This window comes from Zalophus californianus, chromosome 9 (genome assembly GCF_009762305.2).
Source record: "Zalophus californianus isolate mZalCal1 chromosome 9, mZalCal1.pri.v2, whole genome shotgun sequence".
NCBI classification, from domain to species: Eukaryota; Metazoa; Chordata; class Mammalia; order Carnivora; family Otariidae; genus Zalophus; species Zalophus californianus.
Genome location: NC_045603.1, coordinates 45,209,015 through 45,225,918, shown reverse-complemented (window position 1 = coordinate 45,225,918; position 16,904 = coordinate 45,209,015). Strand labels below are relative to the sequence as shown.

General features: G+C 38.0%; 1 protein-coding gene and 1 long non-coding RNA gene across 2 annotated transcripts in view; one reads left to right on the top strand and one right to left on the bottom strand.

The window, feature by feature from the left end:
• Positions 1-5,302: 5,302 nt before the first annotated feature.
• LOC113921326 lies at positions 5,303-16,879 on the bottom strand. The gene is made up of 4 exons (XR_003519641.2): positions 16,713-16,879; positions 12,266-12,378; positions 6,206-6,282; positions 5,303-5,481 (listed from the first exon to the last, which is right to left on the bottom strand). It is a non-coding gene; the product is annotated as an uncharacterized LOC113921326 (long non-coding RNA).
• Positions 10,977-16,904, top strand: part of TBC1D15 (TBC1 domain family member 15) — an 89,389-nt gene continuing 83,461 nt past the window's right edge. The window contains exon 1 of the mRNA XM_027591769.2: positions 10,977-11,066. The gene's annotated coding sequence lies outside the window, so the exon portion shown is untranslated. The remainder of the gene's footprint in view (positions 11,067-16,904) is intronic.

Genomic DNA, 16,904 nt, shown 5'->3' with positions numbered 1-16,904 from the left:
TTAGGAGATTGTGGTATTACCATAGATTAATTCTTCTTATTAAATTGTACTCTGTTGTTCATTTGTCACCATGAAGAGGCTAACTTAATCCTTGTTTTGAGCTTGCACATTGAACAATTCTGGGTAATTGCATGTAGAATGATAACCTTTATAACAGGCACAATCCAATACAGAGAAAAATTCATTCTTGGAATGCAATTTCAAATTCATAAAGTGAAATTTACCATCTTAGAAAGAGGGTATATGAGTTTAATGGCGTAGTATTATTACTCTCAAGGGAAATTTCCAATATTCTGTGATTCAGTATAGACTCAGGATAAACATATCCTAATGAACTACCTGAGGCATTCTAACAACCACATTTGATTTATTAGCAGATAAGTATTATTAATCAAAGGTTACATAATATTGGTCACAGGTGCCTTGTTTTTATTATCCTCTTTATGAAAACACATTTCAATAGTAGAAGAACTTTCCATGTAAAGAAGGACATGTTATAATCCAGTTCTTTGTAAAGAATATTTTCATGAAATATATTGGACTTTTTTTTCCTTTCAAATTAACAGGTTCTTTTGAGTGAACTGGATGAGATGGTTTACCACGAGAATTGCCTTTTAAATTCCAAAACAAAAGCATTAAAAAAAGTTGACTTTAACAGAAATGGATATTGCATTATTTCTTCCACAAGTGCCAGTACTTTTTATTCTGTAATGATTTGTGTTCTCTGATATGCTTTATCTCATGCTTGACTGATTACAAGTGTGAAGGAGGGTTAAATGTATTCGCTATTGGCAATTTAGCATTAATTGTAATATGCTGTAATCCAAATTACAATCTGTCATTTCCAGTCAAATTGTGAAGCACTGTAATTGTATTTTAGAGTTCCACTGCCATTGATTATAGCTACCTCATTTGTGTTTTAATATACCATGACGAATTTGCAAATGGAAATACAATCTTGTAACAAGCCAGGAAACAAGTATTGTTCTTCCTATTAGAACAGCTAGAAAATTATTTCTTAACAAATGAAAAGAGAAGGAGATGGTAAGACAGTAAAGAGAATTCATTTAAGGATGAAAAAGACACAAAAAGACTTCAATTTTCTAGCAGTGCATAAAAATAAGTGAGCCATAGATTTTTTGAAAAACACTTTTAATCTACACATTACAAAAATATTTTTAAAAGTTTTGAAATCTACCCATACTAATTAGTTTATTGATTTGAATTGGCGTATAGTATTCCACAGCATATACAACATTCTTTCCTTGGTGATCATTCACATTGTTTTTACTATTTACAAATAATGCTGCAGTGAACATTCTTATATATGACTCTTCATAACATGGGGAAGATTCACTAGGGAATATATTTAGTAGTGGGATCTCTGGGTTGCAGAGTATGCCTATCTTCTATTTCACTTAAAAAAATTTCTGGTAAGGGGTGCCTGGGTGGTTCAGTCGATTAAGCATCCAACTCTTGATTTTAGCAAAGGTCATAACCTCAGGGTCGTGAGATCAAGTCCCTTGTTGGACTAGCGGGGAGTCTGCTTGAGATTCTCTCTCCCTCCCCCTCTGCCCCTTCCCCCCAGTCACACTCTCTTTAACATACATACATACATAAAATCTTTTTAAAATTCTGGTAACAACACTTAACATGAGATCTACTCTCTTGACAATTTTTTAAAAAAGTTTTATTTATTTGAGAGGGCGAGAGAATCTTTTTTTCCCCTCTCTCTTTAAAAAAAATTTTTAATTTAAATTGAATTTAAAGTGGTGGGGGGTGGGAGGGGTGGGGGTGGAAGGGGTGGGGTGGCTCGATGATAGACATTGGGGAGGGTATGTGCTATGGTGAGTGCTGTGAATTGTTTAAGACTGTTGAATCAGAGACCTGTACCTCTGAAACAAATAATACATTATATGTTAAAAAAAAAAAAAAGAGGAAGATGATGATAGCAGGAAGGGAAGAATGAAGGGGGAAAATTGGAGGGGGGAGATGAACCATGAGAGACTATGGACTCTGAGAAACAAACAGGGTTCTAGAGGGGAGAGGGGTGGGGGGATGCGTTAACCTGGTGATGGGTATTAAAGAGGGCATGTACTGCATGGAGCACTGGGTGTTATATGTAAACAATGAATCATGGAACACTACACCAAAAACTAATGATGTAACATGGTGATTAACAATAAAAAATAAAAATAAATAAATTCAATTTACTTAACATGTAGTGTATTATCAGTTTCAGGGGTAGAATTTAGTGATTCATCAGTTGCATATAACACTGAGTAGAGGGAGAGAGAATCTTAAGCGCACTCCGCACTGAGCGCGGAGCCTGACTTGGGGCTTGATCTCACAACCCTGAGATCACTACCTGAGCCAAAACCAAGAGTCAGACGCTTAACTGACTGTGCCACCCAGGTGCTCCTTGACAAATTTTTAAGTACACATTATTATTGACTAGAAGTACAATATTGTACAACCAGATCTCTAGAGCTTATTCATCTTGTTCAGCTGAATATGTATGTTGATTAGCAACTCCCCATTTACCCTTCCTCCCATTCCCTGGTAACCACTGTTTCACTCTTTGATTCTATGAGTTTGACTATTTTAGATACCTCATATGAGTAGAATCATGTAGAATTTTTCTGTGACTAGCTTATTTCACTTAGCTTCACTTCACTTATTTCTCTGTTCTTAAAGGTTCACCCATGTTGTCACGTTTCAGATTTCCTTCTTTTTTAAGGCTGAATAGTATTCTTATATGTATATGCCACACATTCTTTATCCATTTATCTATCAATGTATATTTAGCTTGTTTCCACATCTTGGTTATTGTGACTAATGCTGCAGTGAACATAAGAGTGCTAATACCTACATAAGATTCTGATTGAATTTCTTTGGATAAATTCCCAGAGTAGGATTGTTGGATCATATGATAGTTCTATTTTTAGTATTTTGAGGGATCTCCATATAGTTTCCCATGCATCGTTTGCATTCCCACCAACACTGTGCAAGAGTTCGTTTCTCCACAACCTCGCCAACCTTTGTTTGTTGTGTTTTGTCTTTCTGATAATAGCCATCCTGACAGGTATGAGGTGATAACTCATTATAGTTTTGATTTGCATTTCCCTGATGATTAGTAACAATGAGCATTTTTTCATATGCCTGTTAGCCTTTTGTATGTTTTCTTTGGAAAAATGTCTATTCCAGTTCTTATCCCATTTTTTTTGGCTTTTTAGGTTTTTACTTTTATTCCAATTAACATAGTCTTATATTAGTTTCAGTTGTACAATATAGTGATTCAACAATTCTATACATCACTGATCATGACAAGTGTACTCCTTAGTCCCTATCACTTATTTAACCCATTCCCCCACCCACTTCCCCTCTGGTAACCATCATTTTGTTCTCTATGATAGGGTCTGTTTCTTGATTTCTCACTTTCTCTCTTTTCCTTCTACTCTTCTGATTTCTTAAATTCCATATATGAGTGAAATCATAGTATTCGTCTTTGACTTATTTCACTTAGCATTATCCTCTCTAGCTCCATTCATGTTGTTGCAAATGGCAAGATTTCATTTTTTATGGCTGAATAATATTCCATTGCGCATACACACACACACACACACACACACACACACACACACACACCCCACATCTTCTTTATCCACTCATCAATAGATGGACACTTAGGCTGCTTCTATATCTTGGCTATTGTAAATAATGTTGCTATAAACATAGGGATGCATGTATCCCTTTGAATTAGTGTTTTTATATTCTTTGGGTAAATACCCAGTAATGCATTTGCTGGATCATAGTGTAGATCTTTTTAACTTCTTTAGGAACCCCCACACTGTTTTCTACAGTGGCTGCACCTATTTCCATTTCCACCAGTAGTACATAGGATTCCTTTTTCTCCACATCTACCCCAAACACTTGTTTCTTGTGTTGTTGATTTTAGCCATTCTAACAGGTGTGAGGTGATATCTCATTGTAGTTTTGATTTGCATTTCCCTGATGGTCTAGGTGATGATGAGCATTTTTTGTGTCTGTTGGCCATCTCAATGTCTTCTTTGGAGAAATGTCTGTTCATGCCTTCTGTCCATTTTTTAATTGGTTTATTTAATTTTTTTTGGTGTTGCATAAGTTCTTTATATATTTTGAATACTAACCCTTTATCAGATATGTCATTTGAAAATATCTTCTCCCATTCCATAGGTTGCCTTTTAGTTTTGTTGATTGTTTCCTTTGCTGTGCAGAAGCTTTTTATTTTGATGTAGTCTCAATAGTTTAGTTTTGCTTTTGTTTTCCTTGCCTCAAGAGACATATCTAGAAAAAAGCTGCTATGGCTGATATCAAAGAGGTTACTGCCTGTGTTCTCTTCTAAGATTTTTATGGTTTTAGGTTTCATATTTAGGTCTTTAATCCATTTTGAATTGATTTTTGTATATGGTGTAAGAAAGTGGTCTAGTTTTCCCAACACCATATGTTGAAGAGACTGTCTTTTTCCCATTGGATATTCTTTCCTGCCTTGTCTAAGATTAATTGGCCATATAGTTGTGGTCAAGTTCTTAGACCATTTTTAATTAATAGTTAATAGTTCTTTCACTATTGCGTTCTAGTACTTCCTTGGAGATTTTGGAGATTAACCCCTTTTCAGATATATGACTTGCAAATATTTTCTTCCATTTCATAGGCTGCCTTTTCACTCTGTTATTGCTATTGCTGTTCACAAGCCTTTTACTTTGATGTAGTCCCACTTATTTTTGTTTATATTGCCTATGCTTTTGATGTCATATCCATAAAAGCCATTGCCAAGATCAATGCCATGAAGCTCTTCCCCTATGTGTTCTTCTAGAAATTTTAGTTTGGGGTCTTACATCTAAAGTCTTTAATTCATTTTGAATTGATTTTTGTGTATGGTGTAAGGTAAGAGTCCAATGTCATTCTTTTGCATGTGGATATCCAGTTTTCCATCACTGTATGTTTAAGAAACTACAGTTTCTCAATTGTGTTTTCTTGGGGGCCCTTGTTGAAGATGAGTTGACCTTATATGTGGTGATTTGTTTCTGAACTCTCTATTCTGTTCTACTGGTCTATATGACTATCTTTATGTTAATAGTACCATACTGTTTTGATTACTGTAGCTTTATAATATATTTTGAAATCAGAGTATAAAGCCTCCAGTTTTTTTTTTTTAATTTTATTTATTTGAGACAGTGAGCAAGAGAGAGAGAGAGAAAGTATGAATGGGAGTAAGGGGCAGAAGGAAGGGGAGAAGCAGACTCTCCCGCTGAACAGGGAGCCCAACGTGGGGCTCCATCCCAGGACCCTGGGATCATGGCCTGAGCCGAGGGCAGATGCTTAACCTACTGAGCCACCCAGGTGCCCCAAGCCTCCAGTTTTGTTGTTCTTTCTCAAGATTGATTTGGTTACATGTGGTCTTCTGTGCTTCCATATGAATTTTAGAATTTTCTTCTATTACTGTAAAAAAAAAAAAAAATGTCTCTAAGAGTTCAGCTAGATTCCACATATAAGTGATAATCATACAGTATTTGTCTTTCTCTGGCTTATTTCACTTAGCATAATGTCCTCAAGTTCCATCCATGTTATCACAAATGGCAACATTTCCTTCTTTATCATGGCTGAACAATTTTATATTGTGTGTGTGTTACATATGTAAATATACGTATATGCTACATTTTATTTATCCATTAACCTGTAGATGGACGGTGGTTGCCAAGGACTGGATGTTGGGGGAAATGGGATGTTGGTCAAAGGGTACAAACTTCCAATTATGACTTATAATGAATAAGTTCTGTGAATCTAATGTATAACATGGTAGTTATAGTTAATAATACAATGTTATATACTTAAAAAGGTGGCTAAGAGGGTAGATCTTGAATGTTCTCACTACAAATAGAAATGGTAATTCTGTGAGGTGATGGAAGTATTATTTAATGCTACTGCGGTAATCATTTTGCAATATATATTGTATCAAATCAGTATGTTGTACATCTTAAACATACACAATGTTATATGTCAATTATATGTCACTAATGCTAGAAGGAAGTAAAAATATAAATAAAACCCCCAAGAATATAAAACACTTAAAAACACATGTAAAATAGCTTATGGGTCAAAGAAGAAATCATATTGAAAACTAAAAAATACTTAGAATTGAATGATAAGTGAAAATGCTACATACCAAAACCTGTGGGATGCAGAGAAGTGGTCCTTTTGGCATTTTATACATTTAAAGTTTGTATTAGAGAAGAAGGAAGGCTGAAAAATAAGATAAAGATTTCACTTAAATTAGAAAAGGAACAATAGAATAAAATTCCAAGAAAACAGAAGGCAGAAGGAAGGAAATAATAAGAGCAGAATTCAATGAAAGAGAAAGCTAAGATACAATAAAGAGAAAAAAATAAGTTCAGAAATTGATTCTATGAAAATCTTAAAATAGAAAACATGTGAAAAATTTTCAAGGAAAGAGGAAAGCACACCTAAGCAATATCATGAATGAGAAAGAAAACATAACTATAGTTACATTAGAAATGTAAAAGATAAGAAAAATATTATCAATAATTTTATGCCCATAAAATTGAAAGAAAAATATTATCAATAATTTTATGCCCATAAAATTGAAATGCACTAAAAATTGAGAATATGTGTGACAATATGATTTAGGTAAGACTGTAGACCACCTAGGTCAACTTGACTTAGATGGTTGTTCACGGAAATTTTGCCTGGAATGGATGTTACTATAAACAGTAATTAATTTCAGTTCTTTAGAAAATTCCCACAGATCGATTTATCTGAGACAGTAGACTATTCACTTCCATAATTAGCTTGCAGGTATCCACAACAATTTACACTTGCAACAAATGACAACAAAAGTCACTTCAAGATCCTCTTTCTTTGTCACCAAATTTTAAGTAATTATAACACATATTTGCCTGATCCCAGTCATCTCCTTGCCTTGAAAGACCCATCTTAAACCACTTGAACTCAGAATCCAAAACTCAATCAGTATTCCATTTCTGACTTCCCCTTTCTGATACATTGCTAAGATTCAGCCAGGTAGTGTTCTCTCTTACTGAAATAACATCTTTTTTGTTGTTGTTTACTTTTTTATTAACATATAATGTATTATTTGTTTCAGGGGTACAGGTCTGTGATTCATCAGTCTTACATAATTCACAGCACTCACCATAGCACACACCCTCCCCAATGTCCTTCACCCAGCCACCCCATCCCTCCCTCCCCCCACCACTGCAGCAACCCTGTTTCCTGAGATGAAGAGTCTCTTATGGTTTGTCTCCCTCTCTGGTTTCATCTTGTTTAATTTTTCCCTCCTTTCCCCTATGCTCGTCTGTCTTGTTTCTCAAATTCCTCATATCAGTGAGATCGTATGATACTTGTCTTTCTCTGATTGACTTATTTCAGTTAGCATAATACCTTCTAGTTCCATCCACATCGTTGCAAATGGCAAGATTTTGGTTTTTTTGATGGCTGCATAATATTCCAGTGTGTGTGTGTGTGTGTGTGTGTGTGTGTGTGTGTGTGTGTGTGTGTATACCACATCTTATTTATCCATTCATCTGTCTCTTACTGAAATAACTTCTAATTAATAGCTTTGCTTTAGTAACAGGTCTGTGATGTTTTGGGGCATTCAGAAGGATTAATTCCTTCTTTTTATTTTAATTTTTAATTTTTTTTAAAGATTTTATTTATTTGACAGAGAGACAGCAAGAGAGGGAACACAAGCAAGGGGCGGGGAGAGTGGGAGAGGGAGAAGCAGGCTTCCTGCAAAGCAGGGAGCCTGATGTGGGGCTCGATCCCAGGACCCTGGGATCATGACCTGAGCCGAAGGCAGACACTTAAGGACTGAGCCACCCAGGCACCCCTAATTCCTTCTTTTTAAAAAGTCTCTCTATATATACAAAAAAATTATGGTGCTCTTCATTCTTTGCCAAAGCCACAAGGATAGCTCAGGTCCAAGGGGTAAGGAACTTTATTTCACCTCTTGATTTAAGGAAATATAAAATCACCTTGCAAAGAGGTAGGCATATAGGAAGGGATGGATAAGTGTGGCCATTTTTGCAATCTACCACAATGATGGAGAAATCATTTACCTCCATCCCTGGATTTTACTGAAATCCCTAATTTAGAGATTGGTTGATTTGTCAACGGTTAAACAACAGTTACGTGGTAGAACTTTTCTTGAGTCCATTCCTAGATGTTCCTCTTTAGAGCTTCTCCCATGTGTTCTTGATTCCCATAGTTCTTAGCACAGTGTACTGACACAGTAAGCACTAAGAAAATGTAGAATTAGTGAGGGGCGCCTGGGTGGTTCAGTTGGTTAAGCATCTGCCTTTGGCTCAGATCATGATCCTGGAGTCCAGTACCAGGCTCCCTGCTCAGCAGGGAGTCTACTTCTCCCCCTCCCTCTCCTCCTCCCCGCTCATGCTCTCTCTCTTTTGCTCATTCTCACTCTCAAATAAAAATAAAATCTTGAAAATGTAGAATTAGTGAATATCTACATTTTTTTAAAGATTTCATTTATTTATTTTTCAGAGAGAGAGCGAGAGTGAGAGCACAAGCGTGGGAGCGACAGGCAGAGGGAGAGAGAGAAGCAGGCTCCCTGCTGAGCAAGGAGCCTGATGAGGGACTCGATCCCAGGACCCTGGGATCATGACCTGAGCCGAAGGCAGATGCTTAACCAAATGATCTACATTTTGAATATCTACATTTTAAAGGAAGAGAACAAAGTCAATTTAAAAATTCTTACTGATATCCCACCCTTCAAGTAAAATATTTATCTTTATTTGTATAGAATAAATGGAGTAAAGGTTTGTGGCTTGAATTTCTTGATTTTCCTCATAAAAGATTAGACAGAATTACCAGGCATGTCTTTAAAATATTGTTTTTTAAAAAAAGGTTTTATTTACTTGAGAGAGAGAGAGACAACACTAGCAGGGAGAGGGGCGGGGAGAGCAGGGTCGGGGGAGAAGCGGACTCTCTGCTGATCAGGGAGCCCAAAGTGAGCTGCATCCCAGGATGCTGGGATCATGACCCAAGCCAAAGGCAGACGCTTAACCAACTGAGCCACCCAGATGCCTCTTTAAAATATTCTGATTATAAAAATATATATATATTCTGATTATTTGATGATTTTGAAAGTGATATAGAGCTAGTGTTGTGGAGAGGGGGTGCTTTCTCTGGATTCTTCTCATCATCTGACATTATGGCAATCTGGCAGGGTTTCCAGGGGGAAAATTCAGTGGAAGGTAGGAACTCCCCCTATTCCCTGGCCCCAGGGCTATAGCCTTAGGAGCTTCATACTCTGGAGTTGGTCTATGGTTGGCCTCCAGCAATTCATACAGATTTCTAGTTTGGACTTCCTGCTGGTTTGTGTGGTGTCTGGTGGCTCTCCCAGTTAAGTTGCCAAGCTTCTGACCCATAGGAACACAAGTTCAGGAACTTGTATGCCATAACATTTAAAGATTAAACCACTGACGGGTTGAGGAAACAAATTTCAGATTAAACCACTTGCCCTGTCGTATTGTGGGTAAGGATTGACCCAAAACTGTCTCCAGATACCATATTCTTTACCACCCTCCATTGCCAAAAGGGAATCCAATTTCAGTAAAAACGTTTCTAGCAAGAGGGAAGAAAAGCAATATAAAATTTCAGACAGTACAAATTGCCCAATGTAGAGAATGGAATTCTTTATACAGTCTTAGGACATTGGCATTTAGTGTAGAATCTATACTGTAGATCCTTAGGGCTTTTTGTTTTTTCTCTTGTATTCTTTATGCCCTTACAAATAAGGAAATCAAATAGTTCACTTAAAACATTCACTCCAGGGGCGCCTGGGTGGCTCAGTCGTTAAACTTCTGCCTTCAGCTCAAGTCATGACCCCGGGGTCCTGGGATGGAGCCCCGTATTAGGCTCCCTGCTCAGCGGGAAGCCTGCTTCTCCCTCTCCCACTCTCCTCTGCTTGTGTTCCCTCTCTCGCTGTCTCTCTCTCTGTCAAATTAAAAAAAAAAAATTCACTCCAAAATATTCTTAAATTTTAGTAACAGGATTAGAAGGTATGATTCTTGAATCTATTGGCTAACTGAATTAGGTCCCATGTATACCATATGTCTTAATATTTAATACTGACTCAAGGTTGGGGGCATGAAGTAAGGGAAAGTACACTTACTATACATGCATATGCTGTTATGTAGGAAATGTTCACATACGATGCTTAAATAGCTTTTATACAGAAACATACCTCTCAAATTTTGGATGGAGTAGTTAGATGGCAACAACTGTTATTTTCAAGTTTTCAGTTTATGCAAATATTTGAATTTGCTAGTTTTGTTTTCCATTAGCCTTATCAGAGTATGAAAGAGAAATGTTGCAGATTCATGCTAATATAATTTTAAATGATTGTTACATTGATAATCCCTTTTCTTCCCAAGTAGCTTATAAATTTCCTGTTTTCTTCATTTTATAAATAGTAAAAAAGAAAAAAAAGCATTTAACATAGTTTCATGACATACTAAAGTAGAGAAAAATGTGACTGGGTAAGCAATGAAACTGAGAAGGAAATACTTGATATTGGGTAATATGTGCCTTGATAGAAGAAAACAAGAATACTTCCTCAGGCTTCAACAATAACTGCATTTCAATAGTTAGCTCTGTTATGATTCAGAGATAAATGGTAACATTTTATGAATGATCAGCAGTTTGGGAAGCTATTTGTTATTATTTGCCTAGTAAATCTTTCATTTCCAAAGCATCATAGCACCAGAGAAGAAATATGGTATAAATAGGCTGTCACTGAGATACAAACAATTGACGATTATTCAAAAACTCTCTCCATATAGCCATGCCTCAGATTTGGAGTTTTTGTTTGTGTTTCAGTAGCTCTTTGCTTTTCAACCTCACTCCTATAATTCTATTCATAGAGACTCCTGACTATCACTACTATGAAGAATCGTGGAGAAGTCTTCCAGATTTGATGTCCTGGCTGATTCTTAAAAGGATGAGGAGACATTTCCTGGTTGAAATGGGTAGGTTTGGAAATGGAAAGCAAGGGCATGCCAGGCTACAAGGGCTTCATAAGCAAAGGAAGAAATAGCAAGGAGTTCAGAGAACCATAGTTTGGGGTCATTAGAGTATAAAGTTCTGCAGGAAGTGATAGAAAATAGGCTGAGGAGTTAAGGAAGGGGCCTGGCTTTCACCTCATCGATGTGGATGAAAAATTAGTGAATGATTTTAATGGGATAATTACATTGTTATTTGGAAAAGAAAAAGATATCACTGTGCTTCACTGTGAAGAAATGACTAGAAGAGAACAATACTTTAGGCAGGAAGTACAAGGAAGTTGGTATAGTCATTCATGGGCAAATGATAGTAGCCTTAAAGATAACTAAAGCTATTACTTTTCAATTGCATTAAGGATGAAACAAACTTTTCCAATTCCAACTCTACAATGGTGTTGCATACATAGAGGCTGTCTACCCGATAAGCATCTTTCCCTTCTTCTTTGCTAACTGCTCTCTAGTATTGAGTAAATATACTTCAGGGCCCTACTACATTCCCAGAGCCATACTAATTTAGGAATGAGAATGAGATGCAATTTTGGCCAATAAGATTTGAGAAAATGAATCCTGAGGACTTTTCATTAGTCTTACAAAAGGAACCCATGAAAGGAAATTTATCTCTTCTGGCCTTTGCATGTTTTTGTAGAAGGATGTATTAACGGGGCTGCTGTAGCCATCCTGAGACTGAGTGAAAATTTTTAAGACAAAAGACAACATTCTGCAAATGAAAGAGCAGAAATATGGCAAGAAGTTTGGTCTTTGATACCCTGGTATCAAGGGTGAGGGTCTAGGGTTTTCCAGGCACACTCCTTAGTAGTAAATTTAAAACATAACAGTATGGGGCACCTGGGTGGCTGAGTCGTTAAGCGTCTGCCTTTCGGCTCAGGTCATGATCCCAGGGTCCTGGGATCAAGCCCCACATCGGGCTCCCTGCTGGGCGGGAAGCCTGCTTCTCCCTCTCCCTCTCCCGCTCCCCCTGCTTGTGTTCCCTCTCTCGCTGTGTTTCTCTGTCAAATAAATAAAATCTTTAAAAATAAATAAATAAAACGTAACAGTAGGAATTTAAAGTGCAGGAAGACAAAAAAAAAAACAAGTGGCCCAAATGGTCACTTATTAAAATCAACCAAGATCTCTAAAACAAAGGAAACTCAGTGCAGGGAGGTAACCTGGGTCTTCATCTAGTCCTGTGGCTGGCAATGTGTTTCTTTGAAATAGTCATCACTGAAGAGGATGTTTCTTTGCAGTGGATGCCTCTGCAGTCAAAGCTTAAGTCAAGCACCTGCATTACAAAAAGAAGAAAGAGAAAAGAAAAAACAACCCAACTGTCAGGGTTTACACCATAGAAATAGAATCTCCTCTAAAGCCTCTAGAAAGGAATACAGTCCTGTTGACACCCTGATCTTAAGCCAATGAGACCTGTGGTTGACATCTGATGTGTTTTTTCCAGGAACTAAATCTCTAATAATTTTTTAGAGCAGCAATGGGGCGCCTGGGTGGCTCAGATGGTTGGGTGTCTGCCTTCGGCTCGGGTCATGATCCCGGGGTCCTGGGATCAAGTCCCGCGTCGGGCTCCCTGCTCCTTGGGAACCTGCGTCTCCCTCTGCCTCTCTCTCTGTCTTTCATGAGTAAATAAATAAAATCTTAAAAAAAAAAAAAGCAATGGAAAATTAATGCAATTTCTTTTACCCATTTTCTAATTGGATTTTTTAAATGTTGAGTTTTGGGAGTTGCTTATAAAAGTTAGGTACTAGTCCTTTGTTGGGTTTGTGGTTTGCAAATGTTTTACCCTAGTCTATAGCTTGTTTTTTTCATCCTTTTCAACCTGGAGAGCAAAAGTTTTTAACTTTGATAAAGTCTCATCTATCCACTTTTCCTTTATGGATTATGATTTTGATGTCAAGTCTAAGAATTCTGCCTAACCCTACATTCTGAATATTTTCCTCTATTTTTTCCAATTATTTAAAAATTGCGATAAAATTTACCATTTCAGCCACTGTTTAAGTGTACAATTCGGTGGTATTTATTTATTTATTTTTAAAGATTTTATTTACTTATTTGACAGAGAGAGCACAAGCAGGGGGAGTGGCAGGCAGAGGCAGAGGGAGAAGCAGGCTCCCCGCAGAGCAGGGGGAGCCCGATGTGGGGTTCGATCCTAGGACCTGAGCCGGAGGTAGTCGCTTAACCAACTGAGCCACCCAGGCGCCTCTTTAGTCTGACTGTTCTAAGAATTCAGGAAACGTAGAGGTCAATAAGTAGTGGCAAAGTTGAGAAGTCTTAACAGATGATGTGTGACATGGGATAAGCTCTGAAAGACAAATAGTTTGGTCAGAAACTGAGGTGAGAGGGAATCAAACTGAATGGGTAATTAAATGTAGTTCACAGAGGGGAGTAATCACTTTCAGCTGATAGTGTGGCACAGCTGACTAAGACATGTATCAGTAATGAAGTCTAATTCAGCTATAAAGCAGCTTGTGATTTGGCAAATCATTAATCTCTTAAGAGACTCAATTTCTTCAAATGAAAAACATGGGGAGACGAATGCTAAAGTTCTGCCCAGGTCTAAAGTTGCTTTAGGATACTCAGATTCTTTTACATCAGGTAACTTTTTGAGTGGTAAGTTATAATTAGCGAATGACTATATAGTTCACAGGAGTGAACTCAGGAACTATAAAATTACTTACTCCCATGAAAACAGTAATTATTTTAAGTTACAGGGAGCCCCATTACTTTATTTACATTTATATGCATGCTTTTAAAAACCTGTCCATTTGTTTCGTGTAAGTGTACTATGATTTTCTCTTCTAATATAGTAAAAAACTAAAACATGAAACAAACTACACTGAAATCCTGACCTTGTTTCTTCCCTTTGCATATAGAGGATATCACTGAAAAAGGAAAATGGTCTCTTTCCTTTTGAATGTAAAGCCTAACTGTGCCTTTGTAAAGAACTGATTTAATTTGTTAAACAAACCTTTATTTAGTATCTGCTATGGGTCAGGCATTTGTGCCAAGAGTGATGATCATAGCAATGAAAAGTGTAGTTCCTACCTTCCATTAGTTCACAACCTAGCAGGGAAAGGAAGGCAGGTCAGTAAACCAGGTATTTTACAGTGTGATACCATGGGAGTGCAAAGATGGATCCTCTGTAATTAATGTCTGCTTTGGCCTGCCCAGCAACCACTCCCCTTTTTTCTAGAATGGTTCCTGATTTTTCTCTGGGAATTACCCTTCCTGTCATTCTCTGTACTTGACTGGAGCTGTAGGCATATGAGTCAAATCTGGCCAATTAGAACATCTATATATTTTGGGACACAGTGATTGGTTTAGGGATCCAAGCCAAGCCAATCTGCTGCAGTTCAAGGGATCTTGGGACACAGCATGGTATATTCAGGGAACAGCAGGTATTTGGCTATGGTTGGCAACTTGGGTCTGAGTGGGTAAGGTTGGGAGATAAAGCTAAAATAATAGGCAAGAACAGTTTATGAAGGGCCTTATATGTTATGCTGGAGAATTTGGACTCTTTCCTTGAAGAGATGTAAAGCCATTAAGGGATTTTAAGCAGGGAGTTCACATGATCACATTTATGCTTTGGGAAGACAAATTTGGTGGGGTTATGAATTATTAGGGGGAAGATGAAGCAGAAAGCAAGGGAATGAATTAAGATGCAAACCAGGGGTAACCAGAGACCTCAACTGTAAGAGTGGTAGTGGGGATAGGAAGGAGAGACACAGTGGGGATGTTTGCCATGAGTTCTCCAGAAAACTCATGCCATGAGTTACCCAGAACTGGGTAACATGATAGCAACACTTTCCTGGAGAAATTGTGCTCTGTCTGCATCTCTAATTCAGCAAATGGTAGTAAATTTCAGAGAACAAAAGCAAAATTTAAGACTGCTTCTCAAAGTTTAACATGCACAAAAATCACCTGGAGATCTTGTTAAAATGCAACTTTTGATTCAGTAGTTCTGGGGTGGGACCTGAGATTCTGCATTTCTTTTTTTATCTCTTTTTAAATTAATTAACATATAATGTATTATTTGTTTCAGGGGTACAGGTCTGTGATTCATTAATCGTTTATAATACCCAGTGCTCATTACAACACATACCCGCCCCAATGTGAGATTCTGCATTTCTAACAAGCTTCCAGATGCTGCTGGTCTGCAGACTATATTTTGAGGAGCAAAGATTTAGGATTTTTTGAGGTGTGATGGGTCATTCAAGTAAAAAGGTCCAGCAGGCAACAGGTGTAGGCCCTAAATTTTAGGAGAGACTTGGGCTGGAGATATTTCAGTCATTAGCACATAGGAGGTGATGATGTCAGAATATATAAAGATAATGGTCTAGGAATGTGCTTGGAAAAAAGTAAAAGAAGCCCAAGGATAGCCCATGGGTAGTCAATGCCAGCATTTAAGGGGCATCTGAAGGATGAGGCTTTAAAACATGGAGGCAGCAGGTGAAACTAGGATGCCAAGTTTACAGTGAGAAAGCTTTAGTTCCCAAACTTATTATATAAATAATAGCTGCCATTTATTGAGTGTTCTATTCCAGGCAGTGTACTAGGGCTTCAACTTTTCTCCAAAACACAGGGTGTAAGAAATGTCTGTTAAAAAATTCCTCTAACCACACCCAATTACTTTGAGCTGGTGGAAAGTTTAATGTGGGTCACTATTAAGGATCTACACACCATACCTAGGATTGTATGAAGGTTCTAGGGGTCTTACTCAATCCAGTTCTTTTGGGAAGGCCTCGTCTTCACTCAGGGCTGGTAACTAATACGCTCACTTCCCCAGCTCATTTATCCTTTGATGGTGACTTGCTTTGCTAATTCAATGCCAAGCTTGGACATGGGGTCTTGGCCGTGATTGGAATCTCTGATGCCTAGTGTGCAGCCTCCCTAATGGATACTACAAATCTATTCCCTTGGAAGGTCTTGCCACTTCCCTTACACATTTGGTTCCTGATATTCACAGAACTTTCAATCCTCCTTTTTTGTTACTCCCTTTGGTTGCCACTTAACCAACCTGTAAAGTCTCCAGCCTCTCGCCATTGTTCGGAGAGAAAATCACCTCAGTGGGTACAGATGTTTTGACACAAAGGGGCCATTTATTCCGCCCTGGGGCAAGGAAAGTCCCAGATCTTTGGGGTCACCCTCTGGCATTCTACTCCTCTCTACCCCCCCACCCCCCGCATTCTTTTGCAGCCCTGAGAACAAAACAGTATCTTAATATCTCAACAAATCATCTTGACACACATGCACTGACCCATGAGATCCCTACAACCACTCCATGGGTAATCATTTTACATACTGAAGCTTGGATGAATTCAGAAACTTGTTTCAAGTCACACAGCTATTAAGTAACTGTGTAGGAGCTATGAGCTATGTGCTCTGGACTCCGGAGCAACGAGGGCGTGGTATTATCGCATTCCTATCAAAATACCTTACTCAAGGTCATGTGTGAGTTGCAGTAATCAGACTCAAATTCAGAAACTTCACAAACAGAAGGGGAAAGTCTCTGTGTGGGTGCTCGGATAGAGGGCTGGGAGTCCTTTAATCTTCGCCACAGTCTTACTATCCCGATTTTCAGATGAGAAAGAGGCTGAAGGTGTGACTTACCTATGGCCACAAAGCCAGGACCACGTTTACTGGCTCCTAATATATGTTCTTGCCATCATACCAAACAGAAGTGGCCTGTGAGTGGCTCAAAGTCTCGTCCCCAAGAAAACGAAAAGCCAAACACACTTTAATTTAGCTTCCCTCCTTGGGGGAAAATTGGCGCATGCGCAGTATGCACCAGAGACCCCACCC